General features: G+C 41.6%; 1 long non-coding RNA gene across 1 annotated transcript in view; it reads left to right on the plus strand.

The window, feature by feature from the left end:
* The window catches only part of LOC124720309, a 29,580-nt gene extending 4,851 nt beyond the window's left edge, over window positions 1–24,729 (plus strand). The window contains exons 2-3 of the long non-coding RNA XR_007006124.1: window positions 16,399–16,566; window positions 24,298–24,729. This is a non-coding gene — a long non-coding RNA (uncharacterized LOC124720309). The remainder of the gene's footprint in view (window positions 1–16,398; window positions 16,567–24,297) is intronic.
* The last annotated feature ends 957 nt before the right edge of the window (window positions 24,730–25,686 follow it).

A 25,686-nucleotide genomic window follows, 5' to 3' on the forward strand; every position in this document is an offset into this window, starting at 1 on the left:
GTTCCCATCTCTGGCTGCAATCCTTCTTTCCATCAGTCCCTATACCAGTTCCAAACTGAACAATCCATTGCCCTCACCCACCTAATCCTTCACCTACACATCAACTCAGCCAATGAACACACCCGTCAACTCCTACCCTTAATAAAAGTCCTTAATCTTTCCTCTCCCACGTCCACACCGGCTGTTCAGAGCATCCTCCTACAGGCCAACCGTAAATTAGAACAGCATGCCACCCTCCACCTCAAAAAACTATCCAATCTCCTGGTTTCCCACCTCTGGAAAGGCAACTCACTCACCCTTCACAACCTTTCCAACAAACCTCAACCTCCTCTCATTGCACACCAACCCAGTCTCTCCCATCTACTCAATCTCCCACTTCCAGCTCCACTTCCTCCAAAACCTCAAAATTCCAATCAACACAACCTGGAACCACAACACCCTAATTCAGTAGTTAACCTTTCCTCCAAACCTCTCTCCCAATCCGAAACCTCTGTCCTATCCAAAGGCCTCACCTTCAACCCCACTCCCAGATTCAACCAAACAGCCCTCGTCAAAGATTTACTGTCCTACACCCGTACTCTCTGCTGGAAATATCACTTTGCCACGAAGAAAAATGATCCTAATCCTACTCCTAATGATCCAACTCCCCAAGACACCATCCAAATTGAACCCTGCCTGGAACAGTTCCGTCCTCCGTCACAGCGGGACCCACCTCCTCTTCCTCAAAATCACCCTCTCCAAACCTTCCAGGAATTTCTCACTTCCAGCCTTGCCTCTCAATCCTTCTTAAAAAACCTTAATCCTACTCCCAACATCACCACTGCTGAAGCCCAGGCTATCCGTGATCTGAAGGCTGACCGATCCATCGTCATTCTTCCAGCGGACAAGGGTTCCACGACCGTGGTACTTGATCGTCGGGAGTATGTGGCTGAGGGACTGCGTCAGCTTTCAGACAAAACCACATACAAAGTTTGCCAAGGTAACCCCATTCCCGATGTCCAGGCGGAGCTTCAAGGAATCCTCAGAACCTTAGGCCCCCTGCAAAACCTTTCACCTGACTCCATCAACCTCCTGACCCCACCGACAACCCGCACCCCTACCTTCTACCTTCTTCTTAAGATTCACAAACCCAATCATCCCGGCCGCCCCATTGTAGCTGGTTACCAAGCCCCCACAGAACGTATCTCTGCCTACGTAGATCAACACCTTCAACCCATTACATGCAGACTCCCATCCTTCATCAAAGACACCAACCACTTTCTCGAACGCCTGGAATCCTTACCCAATGTGTTACCCCCGGAAACCATCCTTGTAACCATTGATGCCACTTCCTTATACACAAATACTCCACACGTCCAGGGCCTCGCTACGATGGAGCATTTCCTTTCACGCCGATCACCTGCCACCCTACCTAAAACCTCTTTCCTCATCACCTTAGCCAGCTTCATCCTGACCCACAACTTCTTCACTTTTGAAGGCCAGACATACCAACAATTAAAGGGAACAGCCATGGGTACCAGGATGGCCCCCTCGTACGCCAACCTATTCATGGGTCGCTTAGAGGAAGCCTTCTTGGTTACCCAGGCCTGCCAACCCAAAGTTTGGTACAGATTTATTGATGACATCTTCATGATCTGGACTCACAGTGAAGAAGAACTTCAGAATTTCCTCTCCAACCTCAACTCCTTTGGTTCCATCAGATTCACCTGGTCCTACTCCAAATCCCATGCCACTTTCCTTGACATTGACCTCCACCTGTCCAATGGCCAGCTTCACATGTCCGTCCACATCAAACCCACCAACAAGCAACAGTACCTCCATTATGACAGCTGCCACCCATTCCACATCAAACGGTCCCTTCCCTACAGCCTAGGTCTTCGTGGCAAATGAATCTGCTCTCGTCCGGAATCCCTGAACCATTACACCAACAACCTGACAACAGCTTTCGCATCTCGCAGCTACCGTCCCGACCTGGTACAGAAGCAAATAACCAGAGCCACTTCCTCATCCCCTCAAACCCAGAATCCCCCACAGAAGAACCACAAAAGTGCCCCACTTGTGACAGGATACTTTCCAGGACTGGACCAGACTCTGAATGTGGCTCTCCTGCAGGGATACGACTTCCTCAAATCCTGCCCTGAAATGAGATCCATCCTTCATGAAATCCTCCCTACTCCACCAAGAGTGTCTTTCCGCCGTCCACCTAACCTTCGTAACCTGTTAGTTCATCCCTATGAAATCCCCAAACCACCTTCCCTACCCTCTGGCTCCTATCCTCGTAACCGCCCCCGGTGTAAAACCTGTCCCATGCACCCTCCCACCACCACCTACTCCAGTCCTGTAACCCGGAAGGTGTACACGATCAAAGGCAGCCACGTGTGAGAGCACCCACGTGATCTACCAACTGACCTGCCTACACTGTGACGCATTCTATGTAGGAATGACCAGTAACAAACTGTCCATTCGCATGAATGGACACAGGCAGACAGTGTTTGTTGGTAATGAGGATCACCCTGTGGCTAAACATGCCTTGGTGCATGGCCAGCACATCTTGGCACAGTGTTACACCGTCCGGGTTATCTGGATACTTCCCACTAACACCAACCTATCCGAACTCCGGAGATGGGAACTTGCTCTTCAATATATCCTCTCTTCCCGTTATCCACCAGGCCTCAATCTCCGCTAATTTCAAGTTGCTGCCACTCATACCTCACCTGTCATTCAACAACATCTTTGCCTCTGCACTTCTGCCTCGACTGACATCTCTGCCCAAACTCTTTGTCTTTAAATATGTTTGCTTGTGTCTGTATATGTGTGGATGGATATGTGTGTGTGTGCGAGTGTATACCCGTCCTTTTTTCCCCCTAGGGTGGGTCTTTCCGCTCCCGGGATTGGAATGACTCCTTGCCCTCTCCCTTAAAGCCCGCATCCTTTCGTCTTTCCCTCTCCTTCCCTCTTTCCTGATGGGGCGGCGGTTTGTTGCGAGGGCTTGAATTTTGTGTGTATGTTTGTGTTTGTTTGTGTGTCTGTCGACCTACCAGCACTTTCATTTGGTAAGTCACATCATCTTTGATGCTATTAGGTAAGTGACCAAAGACTTTTGTGGCAGCATAATTTACCCCCCTCTGAGCCAAAGTTAGATTTAACCTTGAGTAGCGAAGATCATCCTTTCTCCTAGTGTTGTAGCCATGTACACTGCTATTAGTTTTGAATTCGTTCAGATTGTTAATAACAAATTTCATAAGTGAATATATATATTGTGAGGCTACACTGAAGATTTCTAGCTCTTTAAATAAATGTCTGCAGGATTATCTTGGATGAGCTCCAGCAATTATTCTGATTACATACTTTTGTGCAACGAACACTCTTTTACTCAATGATGAGTTACCCCAGAATATGATGCCGTACAAAAGCAGAGAATGAAAATAGGCAAGGTAAGCTAATTTACTCAGATGTATATTGCCAAAATTTGCAATGACCCTAATAGCATAAGTAGCTGAACTCAAACGTTTCAGCAGATCCTCAGTGTGTTTTTACCAGTTCAGCCCCTCATTAATGCATACACCTAGAAATTTTGAATATTCTACCTTAGCTACCGATTTCTGATCAAAGTCTATATTTATTAATGGTGTCATTCCATTTACTGTGTGAAACTGTATATACTGCGTTTTGTCAAAATTAATGAGAGCCCATTTGCAGAGAACCACTTAATGATTTTCTGACAAACATCGTTTACAATTTCACCAGTTAATTCTTGTCTGTCGGGTGTGATAGCTATACTTGTATTATAGGCAGAAAGTACCAGCTTTACATCTTTGTAAATGTAGAATGGCAAGTCATTAATATATATTAAGAACAGCAGAGGACCCAAGACCGAACCATCCGACACCCCATTCTTGATTTTCCCCAGTTTGACAAATCACCAGTTTTTTGCATATTATGTGACCTGTTTATTTCAACTTTCTGCACTCTTCCAGTTAGGTATGATTAAACCATTTGAGCACTGTCCCATTCACACCACAGTACTTGAGCTTATCTAGAAGTATTCCATGATTTACATTGTCAAAAGCCTTTGATACATCACAAAAAATCCCAACGGGTGACTTCCGGTTACTCAGAGCATTTAATATTTCATTAGTGAAAGTATATATAGCAATTTCCGTGGAAATCCCTTCTGGAAACCAAACTGACATTTTGTTAAAACTTTATTTTTACAAAGGTGTGAAGCTACTCTACAATACATTACTTTTTCAAGAATTTTGGATAAGGCAGTCAGAAGAGAGATTGGGCAGTAGTTGTTGACATCAGACGTATCCCCTTTTTTATGCAGTGGTTTAACAGTGGCATACTTCAGTCTATCTGGGAAAATACCCTGCTTCAGAGAGTATTACATATGTGGCCAAGAATCCCACTTATTTCTTGGGAACGAGCTTTTATTATCCTGCTGGAAATGCCATCAATTCTATGTGAGCTTTTATTCTTGAGAGAGTTTATTATCTTCCTAATTTCAGAAAGAGAGGTGGGTGGAATTTCAGTTGTGTCAAATGGTGTGGGTAAGGCCTCTTCCATTAACTGCCTTGCTTCTTCTAATGAACATTTAGATCCTATTTTCTCTACAACATTTAAAAAATGATTATTCAAAATGTTTTTGGCTTCCGGCTTGTTGTTTATCAAGTTTCCACTCACTTCGATGATGATGTCATCGTCCTGTACTCTTGGTTGTCCTGTCTCCCTTGTAATAATATTCCAAATTGTTTTGATTTTGTTATCAGAGGTATTAATCTCAGACATGATGCACATGCTTCTGGACTTTTTAATAACCTTTCTTAATGTAGCACAGTAGTTTTTATAATATTTGGCTGTTTCTGGGTCATTACTCTTTCTTGTTGTTAGATACAGTTACCTTTTGTGGTTACAAGATATTTGTATTCCTTTAATAAGCCTAGGTTTTTTGCATGGTTTCTTACAATTAGATTTAACTACTTTATTGGGGAAACAGTTTTCAAATTCTCTTACAAGTGTATCATGAAATAAGTTATATTTTAAATTAGCATCGGGTTCCTTGTACACCTCATCCCAGTCTAACTGTTGAAGATTTTCTCTGAAATTTCTAATTGTTGAGTCATTAGTTGAACACACAACTTTGGAGGTTAGTTTTGAATTACTGAATGGAGCTATGTCATATACTGTAACTAGCTGAGCACCATGATCAGAAAGGCCATTCTCGACAGGACAAGAATTTATGTTACTAAACCTATCTTGATCTATAAAAGTGTTATCTATCAATGTGCTGCTGTCCTTGACTACCCGAGTAGTGAATCAACAGTGAAGTCCCCACAAATAATAATTTGCTTTCCCCTATCTGACAGATAGCACAACAAGGCATCCAAGTTTTCCAGGAATAAATGAAAGTTTCCTGAAGGGGACCTATATACTGTTACAAGAGCCCTCCTTCAGTTTAAGTTGACAGGCACATGCTACTATACAATGCTCTAGACAAAACGTTTTAGTATCTAAGCTTTCTACACAGTGATAACTTTTGACATATATGGCAACTCCTTCTCCCACCTTATTCTCTCTACTCACTTAAATCACGGCTGGTTGTGGTGCTGCAATACTTAAACATGTGTACTGTTACTTCTTGTATTTTCTCCAGACTGGCTTACATACTCTGCTCTAAGTTGACAGAACTATTTAAGTGAAACAAGTCCAAAACTCCTTAAGACTTTGTGTTCCTTTCTCTGTGGCTTTGTGCATTTGTGACTTCTGTATAAGTTTCGTAATTTGAATGAATGTAACAGTTATTGAAATTTTCAGGCAGAATAGACACATACAAATTTGGTGGACCCAAAGATTGTAGTTGGATTCTTCACTTACGATGAGAAACGGAAAGTAAGAGATAAACAGGAGAGGAACAAGCACCTGCTTGGAATACAAAGAGGGTCAGCCAGCATGCAGGTATTCTTGCCTTTGGTCAGTCTGATGGCTTTTCGTACCTAAATTACAGCTGCTTGGATATTGTTGTGGTCATCACTCCCAAGACGGATTTCGTACATATTTCCAATCTAGTCTGTCGTGTGCAGTCCTCTTCATCTCTGAATAACTACTGCAACCTACATCCATTTGAACCTACCTACAGTATTCAAGGGTTTGGCTCTATCTAAAATCTCTACTGCCAACACATTCCTCAAGTACCCAATTAACTGTTACTTTTTACTTCTTGATGTTTCCTGTTAAAGTGACTGTACATTTAGGCAGGTGGTGCCATAAATTTCTGTCCTCTCAGATAATATACCTCTTTATCGATCATGATCTTCTCCATTATTTTCATTGGAGAATTTTATTTGTGGGTCGGCAAGTGATAAACTGTTTGTGGTAGTATAGAAGTGCCGTGGCCATACTATATTGTTTTTATTTTGTGTGTTTATATTCCAGTCTTTGCGATTCATTTTGGGATCTGCCTCATGTCGATCTGGAATGAGGCATCATTGCTGGTCGCAGTGGTCAAAACTAGTCTCAAACATGAAATTGGTAAAATAAAGCGATGGAGTTGTTCAAAAACAAATACCTCTTCATTGGTGATTCAGACTACCCACCACATCTTTAGCATTCTTCTGCAGCACTACACTGAAACGGCTTCTAATCTCCTCTTGTCTATACTGTTTATTGTCCAAGTTTCACTTCCATATAAGGCTACGGTCCAGACAAATATTTGAGTCAACAGGTGGATTTATTTGTGTTAATGCAAGGTGTGTATTGTGTTAGGATTTTAGGGCAACCTGAGGCACTGTGTGTAAAGAAACAGATCCCTATTTTAGAACATGGCTGTGTGAAGGTCACTGACTAAAACCTGAACATAAATCTAAATATGTAAATGAAATAACTAAAATGTAATACCTACAGTGGCCACAGGCTCCTTTCTGGGTCATATGCATCACAATAAACTAGCAATGAGTTAACTAATCCTCCAGCACCTCCGAAGAGGGTATGAAGATCACAGTTGAGAACCATGTAAGTGACACTGTAAACTTATTAGACGGGACCATTAGAATAATGAATAATAGACATCAAATTGCAATTTATTGGAAATCTTCAACAATGCTCTGCCACCCACAATTCCTCCTGTCATCCCACAGCCACAAAATGGTAGCATTCTGGTGTGTTGTCAACAGGAACAGCAACCCAACTACAACACTCTGAAGATAAATGTAAACAATAAATTGAAATGATAAAACACCACCTCCATAGTATACTCCCTGAAAAACTCAAATAACTTCAGAAGAATCACAGCACAGAAAACAAACATAAAATGAGATCTTCCACACACTACCATTTGTGGTTAGTATTTCATATTTGATTATCTCGATATGTAAAGGCATAAACACATCTTTCGTCATGTGCAACATGATTGGGCAGATAATTAGGCATCCTTGAAACACTGCAGATATACAAATACACTACTGGCCATTAAAATTGCTACACCACGAAGATGACATGCTACAGACGTGAAATTTTACCGACAGGAAGAAGATGCTGTGGTATGCAAATGATTAGCTATTCAGAGCATTCACACAAGATTGGCGCCGGTGGCGACACCTACAACGTGCTGACATGAGGAACGTTTCCAACTGATTTCTCATACAAAACAGCAGTTGACCGGCGTTGCCTGGTGAAACGTTGTTGTGATGCCACGTGTAAGGAGGAGAAATGCGTACCGTCACATTCCCAACTTTGATAATGGTCGGATTGTAGCCTATCGCGGTTGCGGTTTCTCGTATCGCGATATTGCTGCAAGCGTTGGTCGAGTTCCAATGGCTGTTAGCAGAATATGGAATCGGTGGGTTCAGGAGGGTAATACGGAATGCCGTGCTGGATCCCAATGGCCTTGTATCACTAGCAGTTGAGACGACAGGCATCTTATCCACACGGCTGTAACAGATTGTGCAGCCATGTCTCGATCCCCGAGTCAACAGATGAGGACGTTCGCAAGACGACAACCATCTGCACGAACACTTCGACGACGTTTGCAGCAGCATGGACTATCAGCTTGGGGACCATGGCTGCAGTTACCCTTGACGCTGCATCACAGACAGGAGCGCCTGCAATGGTGTAGTTGACGATGAACCTGGATGCACGAATGGCAAAACGTCATTTTTTTGAATGAATCCAGGTTCTGTTTACAGCATCACGATGGTCGCATCCGTGTTTGGTGACATCACGGTGAACGCACATTGGTAGCATGTATTTGTCATCACCATACTGGCGTATCACCCGGCGTGATGGTATGGAGTGCCATTGGTTACACGTCTCAGTCACCTCTTGTTCGCATTGAGGGCACTTTGAACAGTGGACATTACATTTCAGATGTGTTACGACCCGTGGCACTATCCTTCATTCAATCCCTGCAAAACCCCAAATTTCAGGAGGATAATGCACGACCGCATGTTGCTGGTCCTGTACGGATCTTTCTGGATACAGAAAATGTTAGACTGCTACCCTGGCCAGCACATTCACCAGATCTCTCACCAACTGAAAACGTCTTGTCAATGGTGGCCAAGCAACTAGTTCGTCACAATACGCCAGTCACTACTCTCGATGAACTGTGGTATCGTGTTGAAACTGCATGGGCAGCTGTACCTGTACACGCCATCTGAGCTCTGTTTGACTCAATGCCCAGGCGTATCGAGTCCGTTATTACGGCCAGAGGTGGTTGTTCTGGGTACTGATTTCTCAGGATCTATGCTCCCAAATTGCATGAGAATGTAATCACATGTCAGTTCTAGTATAATATATTTGTCCAATGAATACCTGTTTATCATCTGCATTTCTTCTTGGTGTAGCAATTTTAATGGCCAGTAGTGTATCTAAGAAAACAGACTGAGTCCATCCTAATTGCCAACATATACGACAGTGTCTGTCATCTCTGGTTTTAACAGCACCCTACACCATTAGATTTGCGATGCACTTGCACAAGCTCTCTCTCTCTCTCTCTCTCTATCTCTCTCTCTCTCTCTCTCTCTCTCTCTCTCTCTATCTCTCTCTCTCTCTCTCTCTCTCTCTCTCTCTCTCTCTCTCTTACACATATACACTACCTTTATCTTCCACTTCATATTTACCATGAATTTCGTAATTTTCATGTTTCATTAATATTTTCTATATGAACATTTGACTAGCATACTTCCAGTACTCACTAGATCTACTTAAAATGACAAAACAGTTTGGATCCCTTGTCATCCTAGTTGGTTATAGCATGCAACAGATGGAATCCTAGCAAACCCATAGCTCTAGGATAACCAGTATTTCTCTCTTCTTCTGCCACCCCTTTTGTCCTCTGTCTCTGAATCCCAAACCAAATTGTTATTTATGTGTAATTATACCATTTTTAGCACTATAATTATCACATTTCATGTTTTTAACAGGTCACCTGAACACACAAATGAGTACAAAGTTTAAGTTATGTAAATTTAAAAGAAAATATTCATGTACCATTTTAAATACAAAATCTAAAATATCTATTAATGTACTCAACCACAGATATGCACAATACTTTAACGCATACTCAGAAATTCTGGGCGTTTTTACTGTATGCTCTTAGTATTTTGAAATAGTGTTTCTGCTGTACAGTCTTTGTGTCTATCAGTTTTTAAACATCATCTTTGTCAACGAAGTGTGTCAGTTTATTGTGATGTATAGCGACACAGAAACTAGCCTGTGGTAAACAGGGGTATTCTAAAACAACAGTTTTGTGTGTACATTTAGATTTACGTTTAGGTTTTAGTCAAAGATCCCCACAGTGTCATGTTCCAAATAGTGATTTGTTTCCCTACAGGCAGTGCCTCAGGTTAGCAAAAAATCATAACACAATACACACATCATATTAATACAAATAATCCACCTGATATTGAGGTTTAAATCTTTGAAGCACATTGAGGAAATAAATTAAACAGTGACTGGTAACTGTAAACACATTGTTTCATGTGAATGAATATACTTCCGTATAGTGGCTTCAGAAGTACTGAGGTTAAGGGCTTAGCCAAATCACTTGGCATGCCCTGCACGAGTCTGGATGCAAGTAAACAGAAACCACTGGAAAATTTAAAGCAAGGTAAAGGGATGTAGTCGAATTACAGCAGGTAATGTACAAGGAATTAAGAGGGGGAAATGACACACTACTAGTATTGGACAAATTTTGCTGTTTTGGCAGCAACATACCTGACACCGGCCAAACTAGAGACTAGGACTAAAATGGAGTGCGGCAATATATAAAAAAGCTTCTTTGAAAAAGAATGAGGTATATTTACATCACGTAATTATAATTTTGACTACTGGAAAGTCTTTGTTTGAAAGTATTTGTCTGGAGTGTAACAGGATGTGGAAGTGAACCATGGACAACAAATAGCGTACATAGGATGAAAACTAGTTGTGTAAATGTGGTGCTACAGAAGGGTGCTGAATTAGATGTGTAGATTGGACAACCTATGAAGAGGTATTTGTTTCTCAATTGAAATCCCACAGGAAGTCCTCATGTCCATATTTTCACCATGTGTCTTTGAATGCGAGGAAACCTTCCTTGTTCAACCAGCCATTAATTCACTTGGCTACCTGTCCTGTCCACTTGCAATACATTTGCATTACAGCCATAATTACATCCACCCCGCCAGTCTGCTCCCTAACACATTTTTACTCTTCTATATAATTAGGCTGTAGTCTTTAAGTCCAGTAGTCCAGAAAAAATACACACAAAAGCTCTCCATATCAGAGATAGGACATATCTTTCATGGTCACTTAACTTGAAAGAATTCAGAAGAAATGACGTTTATATGAAGTGCCTACAGAACTGAATTACATGTTAATTAGCAACACACACACACAATGCTCGTTTCACTATTATTTAAGTTAGATTCTTCTCATGCTGCTCAAAACTGCATCTGCTCAACCATAGGATGCTTACAGCTAGTATAAAGACCTTACTTATCTGTAAAAATATATCAGGAGAGGCAAAAATTTGTTTCTTTAACTGTGTGGGAAGAAATTTTGTTTAATATGACTGTAACTTATAAATGATTCACTGAAATGTTTATATTGTTATAAATATTTGTAGCTACAAATTGTAAACTTGGTCTTTCTGTGTCTCCACACTTTACATCACACGTGACAACTCGTCAATCACGTATACAATGAAATAGATGATGATACATGAAATCTTTCGAAATTGCTATTTATATTAACCATAAATTTATCATTGTACCTATAACTACAGATATCACATGCTAATATATCTGAATCACAAACATATCATTAAGAATGCCAACTGTTTGCAGCAAATTTGGAGGTTACAGTTCAAAACCTAGAGTTGTCTTAGCTTTATATAAAAAAGAAAAAAATTAAAAATAACAAAATCTATGTTGCTAGTGTCCTCTTGACTGGCAGGTTCTACTCAATTAATAAATAATATACAAAGTTGGTGTATCATCTTCATGAGCACGGGGCATGCAACATTTGACACCAGTGCGAGAAAAAGTTTGCACTTCTAAACTCTCATTTGAAAGTTTTGCGTTTTACATCGCAGATCACAGTTTTCCTCTCACTCTTACTAGAACATAGTGTTGTTGTTGTTTTTGTTGTTGTTGTGGTCTTCAGTCCTGAAACTGGTTTGATGCAGCTCTCCGTGCCATACAGTAAAGCTGCATGCCCTCGGGAAAAATCACGGCCGTAGTTTCCCCTTGCTTTCAGCCGTTCGCAGCACCAGCACAGCAAGGCCGTTTTGGTTAATGTTACAAGGCCAGATCAGTCAATCATCCAGACTGTTGCCCTTGCAACTACTGAAAAGGCTGCTGCCCCTCTTCAGGAACGACACGTTTGTCTGGCCTCTCAACAGACACCCCTCCATTGTGGTTGCACCTACGGTATGGCCATCTGTATCGCTGAGGCACGCAAGCCTCCCCACCAGTGGCAAGGTCCATGGTTCATGGGGGGGAACATGGCGGGCGAATGTGTAATGCTTCATACAAACGATGCTACAATATCTATAAGCTGTTTTCTTTTTTCGTGTCAAATAGTATAGGCAAGTTTGACTTCACTATGAATGATTTCCAGTGACAGAAACCAGACTTATGAGTAATCTACATCTACATTTATACTCCGCAAGCCACGCAACGGTGTATGGCGGAGGGCACTTTACGTGCCACTGTCATTACCTCCCTTTCCTGTTCCAGTCGTGTACTGTTCGCGGGAAGAATGACTGCCAGAAAGAATCTGTGCGCACTCGAATCTCTCTGATTTTACATTCATGATCTCCTCTGGAGGTATAAGTAGGGGGAAGCAATATATTAGATACCTCATCCAGAAACGCACCCTCTCGAAACCTGGACAGCGAGCTACACCACGATGCAGAGTGCCTCTCTTGCAGAGTCTGCCACTCGAGTTTGCTAAACATCTCCGTAACGCTATCACGCTTACCAAATAACCCTGTGATGAAATGCGCCGCTCCTCTTTGGATCATCTCTATCTCCTCAGTCAACCCAATCTGGTACAGATTCCACACTGATGAGCAATACTCTAGTATAGGTCGAACGAGTGTTTTGTAAGCCACCTCCTTTGTTGATGGACTACATTTTCTAAGGACTCTCCCAATGAATCTCAACCTGGCACCCGCCTTACAAACAATTAGTTTTATATGATCATTCCACTTCAAATCGTTCTGCACGTATACTCCCAGATATTTTACAGAAGTAACTGCTACCAGTGTTTGTTCCGCTACCATATAATCATACAATAAAGGATCCTTCTTTCTATGTATTCGCAATACATTACATTTGTCTATGTTAAGGGTCAGTTGCCACTCCCTGCACCAAGTGCCTATCCGCTGCAGATCTTCCTGCATTTCGCTGCAATTTTCTAGTGCTGCAGCTTCTCTGTATACTACAGCATCATCCGCGAAAAGCCGCACGGAACTTGCAACATTATCTACTAGGTCATTTATATATATTGTGAAAAGCAGTGGTCCCGTAACATACGATGGTACAGACTTCGAGTTGAACTCAAAAGAAGGAAAGACAGTGAGAAGTACCTTTGTAACATACGTTAGTGCTGTGAACAAGACAGGAGGCCATTCCAAATTCCAATACTGCCATGGAACTCAATTGAGATAAAAGTGAAATTTGTTATTGTTATTTATTCCAAAACATGTTTCGGCCGTGAACTGATCTTCTCTCCTATCGTACTACTCAGATGACTCCATCCGTCTTCCCACAAATGCAAATGCGCATGCGTATGTTCACTCTATCTCTATCTCTCTGCCTTCCCACATGTAACCGTCTGCTCATTTGCATATGACATCTGTCCAGCATGGACTACAGCTCCATTGCCAACACTGCCAACTGTGCCAGCTGTGACACTTGCACCAGTCAGCTGTGCCTTCACCCTCACTCTTGCTCCATTTCCACATCACCATCACTACATGTGGGTCCAGAAGCAGCGTCCCAGCATCCCCACCTACTCCAGCAACAACAAACCAACACCTACAACCTGTGCCATGTCGCGGTTGCCTCCCTCTTTTTATTCGTGCCTTTATACTGGATCGACAGTTCAGGGTACGTGTGGGTTCTGTCCTGTCAGACACCTTTCGCCAGGAGAATGGGGTGCCACAGGGCTCCGTTTTGAGCGTCGCTCTCTTCGCCATAGCAATCGATCCAATAATGGATTGCCTCCCAGCTGATGTATCAGGCTCCCTTTTCATGGACGATTTTAACATCTACTACAGTGCACAGCCTACATGTTTCCTGGAGCGCTGTCTTCAGCGTTGTCTTGACCGTCTTTACTCCAGGAGTGTCGCCAGCGGCTTCAGTTTTTCTGCCGAGAAGACGGTCTGTATTAACTTCTGGCACTACAAAGAGTTTCTCCCACCGTCCTTACATCTCGGTCCTGTTGTGCTCCATTCGTGGAGACAACAAAATTTTTAGGTCTTACATTTGACAGGAAACTTAGCTGGTCTCCACATGTGTTATATTTGGCTGCCCGGTGTACCCGTTCCCTAAATGTCCTCCATGTTCTCAGTGGTACGTCGTGGGGAGCGGATCGAACCGTCCTACTTCACCTATATTGGTCGATCGTCCACTCAAAGCTGGATTATGGGAGCTTTGTGTAGTCCTCTGCACGTCCATCTTACGCCGCCTCAACTCTATACAACATCGGGGGTTACGCCTTGCGATCGGAGCGTTCTATACTAGTCCTGTTGAGAGTCTTCATGCTACCGGCACGTTATACTGCTTTGTTGGTAGGCCTGTCGCCTACTGTCAATGCCCGACCACCCGTCTTATCGTTCCTTTTTTGACGACTCTCTCGACCGTCAATACGGGTTGTATGTATCTGCCCTGCTACCCCCTGGAGTTCGCTTTCATTCCCTCCTTCAGCAACTTGATTTTCCACTCCCTGCAACCTTCAGAGTGGGCGAGAGCCAAACGCCACCTTGGCTCCAGGCTCAGGTTCGCGTTCACATCGACCTCGACTCGCTCCCAAAGGAGGTTACCCCAGCTTCAGAATACCGCTCGCAGTTTGTCGAACTTCGTCCGAAGTACATTAATACGATCTCCATTTATACAGATGGCTCTAAGACCAATGACGGTGTCGAGTGTTCTTTTATTGTCGGGACGCACAGTTTCAAATAACGGCTCTGTGGCCATTCTTCGGCCTTCACAGCTGAGCTATTTGCCCTCTACCAGGCCGTTCTTTACATCCGCCGCCACCGACATTCTGCTTATGTCATCTGCTCCGATTCCCTGAGTGCCATCCAGAGCCTCATTGATCTGTATCCGGTTCACCCTTTCGTGCACCGGATCCGACGCTCTCTTCGGCAGCTGGCAGACGACGGTTCTCCGGTTACCTCTATGTGGGTTCCTGGCCGCGCCGGTAACCCTGGGAATGAAGCTGCAGATGCTGCGGCCGAGGCTGCGGTCCTCCAGCCTCGTACAGCTTCTCGTTGTGAGCCTTCATCCGATTGTAGCAGGGTCATTTCTCAGCACATTTTATCACTGTGGCGTGCCGATTAGGCTCCACTTACTGGAAACAAGCTTTGGCCCTCGAAACCTCTCCCCACGGCTCAGACGGCCTCTTCACGCCCTTCTCGGTGGCATGAGGTCGTTTTGGTCCGGTTACGGATTGGACACTGCCGGTTCAGCCACTGCCATCTGCTGACGGCTGCGTCAGTGCTGTTCTGCCCGTGTGGGCAATTGCTGACGGTGCGCCACATTTTAGCGTCCTGTCCGAATTTTAATACACTGCGCATTGATCTCGGCCTGCCATGTACTCTGGGTGAAATTTTAGCGGATGACCCAGGAGCAGGTGCTCACGTTCTTCGTTTTATCCACTTGACAAACTTGTCTGAGGACATTTGATCATGCTGTTTTCTTTTCATCCCTTGCCTGTTAATGTGCCTTTTATAGTGTTGTCCTTTTTAGTTGCTGTTTTAACCTTGTGCCTCGCAGTGCATTCATAATTTAGTCTGGGCGCTAATGACCACTGTAGTTGTGCGCCCTAAAACCACAAAAAAAAAAAACCCTCTCTCTCTGCACCTCCACACCCTCCATCTCCTTCATCAAGGCAATTTCCAGCACCGCCCCCTTTCGGATGTTGAACTTCGCCCTGACATCTACCCTTCCTTCCAACTGTAACCTGACCTTGTTCCCTCCCCCTATCCACAGCTCGTGGTCTTGCGGTCGTGTTCTCGCTTCCTGAGTGTGGGGTCCCAGGTTCGATTCCCGGCGGTGTCAAGGATTTTCACCTGTCTCGAGATGACTGGGTGTTTGTGTTGTCCTGCACATTTCATCATCATTCATAAAATTGGAGAGTTTGGAGTGAGCAAAAGTTGGGGATTTGTACGGGTGCTGATAACCGAGCAGTTAAGTGCCCCACAAACCAATCATAATCATCATCCCTCTCTCCCCCCCCCCCCTCCCCCCCCCTTTCTGTCGCAGCTGTATATACAAAAGTAATTTTGAATAGACTATAGGTAGACTTAGACTATGTGCATCGTACAATATATGTTGTTACACAGGAAACCTTAATCTCATGAAAATTAAACTTAAACAAAGATACATTACCTAAAAGATGTTAGTTATCTCATGTAAAATAAAAATTTTTTCAATTATTTTGCAGGTAGAAGCTGAGAGATTGATTAGAACAACAGTGTTTGTGTATAGCTACTGTACCTAATTCACAGGCCTCTGACCACCTTGCACTGCATGTAGTTTTAGTCATGTGTGCTCAGTTCTATTGATATTGCAGATTCATATATTTTATATTATAAAATATAGTTATAATGTACAGTTTTGAAATTTTTATATCGCTTAAATAATGAAGTTGGTAATTAAACTGCCTGATAGTACTGTTTCTGTTTACCAGAATCACTTCACTCCAGACCAGTTTGAAACCAACAGAGCTTGTGGAGTGGTAAAACTTAAACCAAATGCTGTGACAAACATTCTTTGTCATCATAAGCCACCAGTGGGATGTAAAGCTCCTTCTGAGAGAAACCTGTTGGCCCACTAGAGAAACAAACTGAGGATACTGGTAACTGGAAAATAACATTCACTACTTCAGTAGCTTTTTATATATGTCATGCTGTCACACGCTGCTGAATTGCAGTACTGTGATTATCTTGTGTAACTGCTAACGGTTCACATTTGTTGTTTTGATCAGTAGGACACACAGAATTTCCCTTCACAGCATTATGCTTGCAAACAGTGGGCTTACTTGTATCGTAGAAGTTGTTGTAGTAAATACTTTGTCAATTGAGTACAATATGCATTTACTTTTTAATAGTTGTTGTAAATACATAGCTTAGAGTTTCTTCTTTAGAAATAAGAGAAGGAGTTTATCTACATCATTTATTCTTTGCTGATGATCAAGTAGTCATAGCACAAGATGGGGAGGATGCTAACTATATGTGCAATCAACTAACAGTAGCATACAAAACTTGGGGTTTGAAGATTAATTACCAAAAAACAGAATACTTGACTAATGATTCAGATGAGCTATACATTGAAGGAAAGAAAATTAAAAAAGATAAACACTTTCTGTTATTTGGGATCCATTTTAGAAATGGAGGGAAAATCAGGGTCAGAAATCAATAAAAGAATTAGTAGCGGATGGAGGGTCATTGGGATGCTTAACTCAGTCTTATGGAGCAGGAATGTAATGAGCAGAACTAAAAAATTAATATACAAATCCATATTGGAGAGTGTGGTTCTGTATGGAACGGAGACCTGGACAATTAACATTGAAGCACATTAAAAAATTACAAGCTCCAGAGATGGACTTTTGGAGAAGATCAGCAAGAATCTCCAGGAAAGAAAAGATAAGGAACACCGAAGTAATAAGGAGAATGGAAATAAAAGAAAGAATATGTGACGTAATGGAAACGAAGAAATGACAGTGGTACGGGCATGTATGACGAATGGAGAAAACCAGAATACCAAAGTTGATAATGGAGTGGGAACCGGAGGGGAGAAGAAGAAGACGACGACCTATGACCACCTGGCTCCAAAATGTACAGCACACAATGAGGAGAATGGGCGCAGAGGAAGAAGACACACAAGATCGAAACACCTGGATGAATATTTTGAGAATATAGTTTAAGAACATTGATTGTTTGTATTGTAATTTCCAAGTAAATTATTATGTTGGAGATAAGCCTCTGTAATGAGGAAAAGCTCAAAATAATATAATAGAGTTTCTTCTTTTGAAGTTATATTTAATAGTCTCATTTAAACTCTCAGTTGTGTACAGAAACAGACTCAAACATTTCATTTACAACAACTGTGTATTTTTCAAACTGGCACGAGCAGGGTCTGTTAGTGGTGGGAACAAAATACTTTGTCACAAGTTAATTCAGGCCACACAAGCTCTGTTATTATTGAACTGTTGTGTAGTGAAGGTCTGTTAAATTACAGTGCTGTCAGATTTCTTTGGTGCCTTAGCAAAGAGCTAAGGATTTTTGTAAACACTGTGGTAGTGTTTATTGGGAATTAAATATAATTGGTCGCCTACAATTTCACTTTAGTATATGGCATTACTTTTCCATTACATAGTATTAAGAGCCCACCTCCGGAATATTTTGGGCTCTTAATACTATGAAATGGAAAAGTAATGACATGGAGAAGAAATAAAAACTTTGAGGTTTGCCGATGACATTGTAATTCTGTTAGAGACAGTGAAGGACTTGGAAGAGCAGTTGAATGGAATGGATAGTGTCTTGAAAGGAGGATATAAGATGAACATCAACAAAAGCAAAACGAGGATAATGGACTGTAGTTGAATTAAGTAGGGTGATGCTGAGGGTATTAGATTAGCAAACGAGACACTTAAAGTAGTAAACGAGTTTTGCTGTTTGGGGAGCAAAATAACTCATGTTGTTCGAAGTAGAGAGGATATAAAATGTAGACTGGGAACGGCAAGGAAAGCGTTTCTGAAGAAGAGAAATTTGTTAACATCGAGTATAGATTTAAGTGTCAGGAAGTCGTTCCTGAAAGTATTTGTATGGAGTGTAGCCATGTATGGAAGTGAAACATGGACGATAAATAGTTTAGACAAGAAGAGAATAGAAGCTTTCGAAATGTGGTGCTACAGAAGAATGCTGAAGATTAGATGGGTAGATCACATAACTAATGAGAAGGTATTGAATAGGACTGGGGAGAAGAGAAGTTTGTGGCACAACTTGACTAGAAGAAGGGATCAGTTGGTAGGACATGTTCTGAGGCATCTTTATTAGAAGATGCTAGGCTGTTAATGGAAGAGGCCATACCTATGCAATTTGATACAATTGAAATCTCACCCACTTCTCCCTCTGAAATTATGAAAATAGTACACTTGCTTAAAAGCAAAATCTCACATGGAATTGATAGCATTTCCAGCAAAATACTAAAAGCTTGTTCTCGACAGCTAAGTAAGATTCTCAGCCACCTGTGTAATAGCGGTCTGGAACAGGGCATTTTCCCTGATAGACTGAAATATGCTATTGTTATACCTTTGTATAAAAAAGGGGATAGATCTGATGTCAACAATTACCGTCCAATCTCCCTTCTAACAGCTTTATCCAAAATTTTTGAGAAAGTAAGGTATTCAAGAGTAGCTTCACATATCTGTAAAAATGAAGTACTAACAAAATGTCAGTTTGGTTTCCAGAAAGGTTTTTCAACAGAAAACGCCATATATGCTTTCACCAATCAAATTTTGAATGATCTGAATAACCGAACAACACCCATTGGGATTTTTTGTGATCTCTCAAAGGCTTTTGATTGTGTAAATCATGAAATTCTGCTAGACAAGCTCAAGTATTGTGGCATGAGTGGGACAGTGCACAAATGATTTAATTCGTACCTAACCAGAAGAGTACAGAAAGTTGAAATAAGCAGTTCTCATAATATGCAAAGGTCAGCACATTCCTCAAACTGGGGAACTATCAAGAATGGGGTTCCACAACAGTCGGTCTTGGGTCCTTTGTTGTTCTTAATATACTGTATATTAATGACTTGCCATTCTATATTCATGTAGAAGCAAAGTTAGTTCTCTTTGCTGATGATACAAGTATAGTAACCACACCTGACAAACAAGAATTAACTGATGAAATTGTCAATAATGTCTTTCAGAAAATTACTAAGTGGTTTCTTGTAAACGGACTGAATTTTGATAAGACACAGTACATACAGTTCTGTACAGTAAATGGTATGACACCATTAATAAATATAGACCTTAATCAGAAGCATATAGCTAAGGTAGAATATTCAAAATTTTTAGGTGTGTCCATTGATGAGAGATTAAATTGGAAGAAACACATTGATGATCTGCTGAAACGTTTGAGTTCAGCTACTTATGCAATAAGGGTCATTGCAAATTTTGGTGATAAACATCTTAGTAAATTAGCTTCCTATGCCTATTTTCACTCATTGCTTGCATATGGCATCATATTTTGGGGTAATTCATCACTGAGGAATAAAGTATTTATTGCACAAAAGCATGTAATCAGAATAATAGCTGGAGTCCACCCAAGATCATCCTTCAGACATTTATTTAAGGATCTAGGGATATTCACAGTAGCTTCTCAGTATATGTACTCTCTTATGAAATTTGTTATTAACAACCAAACCCAATTCAAAAGCAATAGCAGTGTGCATAACTACAATACTAGGAGAAAGGATGATCTTCACTATTCAAGATTAAATCTAACTTTGGCTCAGAAAGGGGTGAATTATACTGCCACTAAAGTCTTTGGTCACTTACCAAATAGTATCAAAAGTCTGACAGATAACCAACAAGTATTTAAGAAGAAATTAAAAGAATTTCTGAATGACAACTCCTTCTACTCCATAGAAGAATTTTTAGATATAAATTAAGAAAAAAAAAGAAAAAAAAACAACCAAAAAAGTTGTTATATTAACTTAATTATCTTGTTAAATTAACTTAATTATGTCATATATTAGAAAATTTGAGTCCTTCCACATCATTACGAAATATCGTATTCGTGATCCATGGAACTAGTATTAATCTTATCTAATCTAATCTAAGGGATCACCAATTTAGTATTGGGGGGCAGCATGGAGAGTAAAAATCGCAGAGAGAGACCAAGAATGAATACACTAAACAGATTCAGAAGGATCTAGGTTGCAGTAGGTACTGGGAGATGAAGAAGCTTGCACAGGATAGAGTAGCGTGGAGAGCTGCACCAAACCAGTCTCAGGACTGAAGACCACAACAACAACAACAAAAAGAGCCCACCTGGAATTTTACAACTCATATTGTCACAGAGTTGCCTCTGTCCCTTGAAACTAAAATTTTGGCATCTTATGAATCTTTAATGGTTCATGGTGTGGGTTCCTGTAGTCATGTCCTAGTTCATGAACCATGGGCAACGTATGAGTGGCCAAGTAAGTGGTCCCGACAGTCAGGATACCAGTTACTTTGGAATAAGGCTGGGCATCTCGGACATATTCTGAGTCGTGGACACCTTTGTGCTCATACGGCAAAGACTACCAAATCCACCGGTTAGTCCCTCAGCCGTTAGGGGTAAAACCCAATGGGACTCGGGGCAAGTAAGGCTAGCAACCTGCTTCCCTGGTACTTTAAATATGATGCTGGCAACAATCAGAGCAAAATGCCTCGGACCTTTGGAGGTGATGGAGTCCCACCTCTAACTGACAAACCAGGGACTCCTAAGATACGACTTGGCAAACAAATGGTAATGAGATGGGGAGCTATTAATATCAATGGGGGCTACTCTGGGAAGAAGGTAGAGCTGGCAGAGGCTGCAAGTAAGACGGGACTGGACGTTTTAGCTGTTAGTGACATTCGGGTAACGGGTGAGAAAGAAGAGGAAGTGGGAGAATACAAGGTCTACTTGTCAGGAGTCAAAGCAGAAATTGCACAATGGGGTGTAGGGCTTTACATCAGGAAAGAAATGGAACCCAGCGTAGTTGCAATAAGGTATGTAAACGAACGACTGATGTGGATAGATTTGACAGTGTCTAGCAAGAAAATTAGGATTGTGTCAGTATATTCGCATTGTGAAGGGACTGATCAAGATAAGATGGACAGTTTTTATGAGGCACTCAGTGATGTAGTTGTTAGAGTAAAGGACAAGGACAGTGTTCTGCTCATGGGTGATTTTAACGCCAGGATTGGAAATCGAACAGAAGGGTATGAAAAGGTTATGGGTAAATTTGGAGAGGATATGGAGGCCAACAGGAACGGGAAGCAACTCTTGGATTTCTGTGCCAGTATGGGCTTAGTAATCACAAACTCCTTTTTTAAACATAAGAACATTCACCGGTATACGTGGGAAAGCAGGGGAACCAGATCTGTCATTGACTATATACTAACAGATCAGGAATTCAGGAAGGCTGTGAGGGACACACGTGTATTTAGGGGATTCTTTGATGACACTGATCATTATTTAATCTGCAGTGAAATTGGGATTGCGAGGCCGAAAGTGCAGGAGGTCAGGTCCATATGTAGGAGGATAAGAGTGGAGAAACTTCAGGATAAGGAAATCAGGCACAAGTACATAACAGCGATCTCAGAAAGGCACCAGTTAGTTGAATGTAGTCAATTACAGTCATTGGAAAAGGAATGGACAAGGTACAGGGACACAGTACTAGAAGTGGCTAAAGAATGTCTTGGAACAGTAGTGTGTAAAAGTAGGGGGAAGCAAACAGCTTGGTGGAATGACACAGTCAAGGCAGCCTGTAAAAGGAAAAAGAAGGCGTATAAAAAATGGCTACATACTAGAACTCAGGTAGACAGAGAAAGTTATGTTGTAGAAAGAAACAAAGCCAAACAGATAATTGCACCATCCAAGAAGAAATCTTGGGAAGACTTTGGAAACAGGTTGGAGACATTGGATCAAGCTGCTGGAAAACCATTCTGGAGTGTAATTAGCAGTCTTCGATAGGGAGGTAAGAAGGAAATGACAAGTATTTTGGACAGGTCGGGAAAACTGCTGGTGAATCCTGTGGATGCCTTCGGCAGATGGAGGGAATATTTTGAAGAGTTGCTCAATGTAGGTGAAAATACGATCAGTAATGTTTCAGATTTCGAGGTAGAATGGGATAGGAATGATGATGGAAATAGGATCACGTTTGAGGAAGTGGAGAAAATGGTCAATAGATTGCAGTGCAATAAAGCAGCTGGGGTGGATGAAATTAAGTCGGAACTCATCAAATACAGTGGAATGTCAGGTCTTAAATGGCTACACAGGATAATTGAAATGGCCTGGGAGTCGGGACAGGTTCCATCAGACTGCACAAAAGCAGTAATCACACCAATCTTTAAACATGGAAACAGAAAAGATTGTAACAACTACAGAGGTATCTCTTTAATCAGCGTTGTGGGTAAAATCTTCTCAGGTATTGTTGAAAGGAAAGTGCGAGTATTAGTTGAGGACCAATTGGATGAAAATCAGTGTGGGTTTAGGCCTCTTAGAGGTTGTCAGGACCAGATGTTTAGCTTATGGCAAATAATGAAGTGTTATGGGTGGAACAGGGAATTGTATCTATGCTTTATAGATCTAGAAAAGGCATATGACCGGGTTCCTAGGAGGAAGTTATTGTCTGTTCTACGAGATTATGGAATAGGAGGCAAACTTATTACAAGCAATTAAAGGTCTTTACATGGATAGTCAGGCAGCAGTTAGAGTTGACGGTAAACTGAGTTCATGGTTCAGAGTAGTTTCAGGGGTAAGACAAGGCTGCAACCTGTCTCCACTGTTGTTCATATTATTTATGGATCATATGTTGAAAACAATAGACTGGCTGGGTGAGATTAAGATATGTGGACACAAAATAAGCAGTCTTGCATATACGGATGACTTAGTTGTGATGGCAGATTAGATTGAAAGTTTGCGGAGTAATATTTCAGAGCTAGATCAGAAATGTAAGGACTATGGTATGAAGATTAGCATCTCCAAAACTAAAGTAATGTCAGTGGGAAAGAAATATAAACGGATTGAGTGCCAAATAGGAGGAACAAAGTTAGAACAGGTGGACGGTTTCAAGTACTTAGGATGCATATTCTCACAGGACGGCAACATAGTGAAAGAACTGGAAGCGAGGTGTAGCAAAGCTAATGCAGTGAGCGCTCAGCTACGATCTACTATCTTCTGCAAGAAGGAAGTCAGTACCAAGACTAAGTTATCTGTGCACTGTTCAATCTTTCGACCAACTTTGTTGTATGGGAGCGAAATCTGGGTGGATTCAGGTTACCTTATCAACAAGGTTGAGGTTACGGATATGAAAGTAGCTAGGATGATTGCAGGTACTAGTAGATGGGAACAATGGCAGGAGGGTGTCCACAATGAGGAAATCAAAGAAAAACTGGGAATGAACTCTATAGATGTAGCAGTCAGGGCGAACAGGCTTATATGGTGGGGTCATGTTACACGCATGGGAGAAGGAAGGTTACCCAAGAGACTCATGGGTTCAGCGGTAGAGGGTAGGAGGAGTCGGGGCAGACCAAGGAGAAGGTACCTGCATTCGGTTAAGAATGATTTCGAAGTAATAGGTTTAACATCAGAAGAGGCACCAATGTTAGCACTGAATAGGGGATCGTGGAGGAATTTTATAAGGGGGGCTATGCTCCAGACTGAACGCTGAAAGGCAAAATCAGTCTTAAATGATGATGATGATGATGAATCTTTAAATCACATACCACATCCTACTGAGAAACAATTTCTGGCTGCTTGAAAGCATATTATAGTATTAAATACTTTTTCATTTTTGAAGATTGTAATATTGCAAATTTGTGTTCCAGAGGTTGGAGAGCCTTCAAATGTGACCAGTGACATCAGTCCTCCAGAGAATCTGGACGCAACAGGAGATGAAGTCACCACTCTGAAGAACCTAGTACAACAGCTTTGGGCTGAAATTTTAGCTTTGAAGAGAAAACTCAACTTCTCTCAGAAAGGGGGGAGACAAGAGTGTGTTTAGAATAAGACAACTTTCTTGCCAGCCTGCATGGTTTATTTGGTGCAGATCTGTTTGCAGTATTAACAAAGGGGACATGTAAAGGTAGCAAATGGTCAGTGGAATCACTCCAGAAAGGGCTGAGAATTAAGACTAGCTTGTGGTTGTACATGGTAGAAAATAAATTTCCGTTTCCTTCAGACAGAACCCTGAGATGTAATTTAGACCTGGTGTGCTGAGGGAGCTAATGAGTTTCCTGAAAGTTAAGTTTGACCTCATGCTGCCAGATGAAAAATGTGCTCCTCCCCTCATGGATGAGGGTCGTATCATTCCATCATTGGAACATGATTGGAGCATTAGTTGTTATGCTGGGTGGTATTACCTGAAAATGGAAACATACAATAGGTTACCATTACACAGGCCTTCATTTTCCAGTTCTCATGTCAAAAACATCACTGTAAGCATTTAGTGAATCTGAGGCACTCGGTATCAATGTTCACTACGTCGTGTCAGATACGGCAGGGCAAAATCGAGCTGTATGGTGAGAATTTGGAATTGTTGTTGGCAGGTTTTCAAAATTAGTCAATTTTTGCCAGTATCCTTGTGATAACAGAAAGCTAATTTTCCTCAGAGATACACCACACATTTTGAAAATATGAGGAACCACTTAGTCACCGGGCAATAAGTCTTCCTTTCACAAAATGTTGTTGAGGAACGATATCTACCTTGTAATGAGGTACATATAAATCGTGTAAAACAGTTGTTTGAGATAGACAATGGTTTAAGTCTTAAACTGGCACCATAACTGCATGAGAGGTGTTTGATGCCAAACCTTTATGATAAAATGAAAGTTGGCTTGGCTACTGCCCTAATTAACAGCCAGACTGCAGCAGCCATTGAGTATGGTTCAGGACAGAGAAACTGCAGAAAAATGCTTTAATCACAGCACAGTTTCTAAAGCACGTTCATAAGTGGTTTCGCCTCATGACATGTAGAGCTCCAGTTATGGCTCTGAGTCGTTCTGATAAACAAACATACAGTGAGGCTCTCTGTCATCTGGAGGACACTCTGTGTTTATTTGAAGAGTTGAAAATTGGCCTGGAGGGTGCCTGGAAACCAGTTCAGTCTTTGTAGTTTTGTCAACTGTAGGTATTTTGGAATTGCAGGACACATTCATGAATGAGAAGAATTTTAAATTTCTGCTGACAAGTAGATTTGCACAAGATGCTTTAGGAAA

Source organism: Schistocerca piceifrons, chromosome 11, assembly GCF_021461385.2.
Source record: "Schistocerca piceifrons isolate TAMUIC-IGC-003096 chromosome 11, iqSchPice1.1, whole genome shotgun sequence".
In the NCBI taxonomy this organism is placed as follows: Eukaryota; Metazoa; Arthropoda; class Insecta; order Orthoptera; family Acrididae; genus Schistocerca; species Schistocerca piceifrons.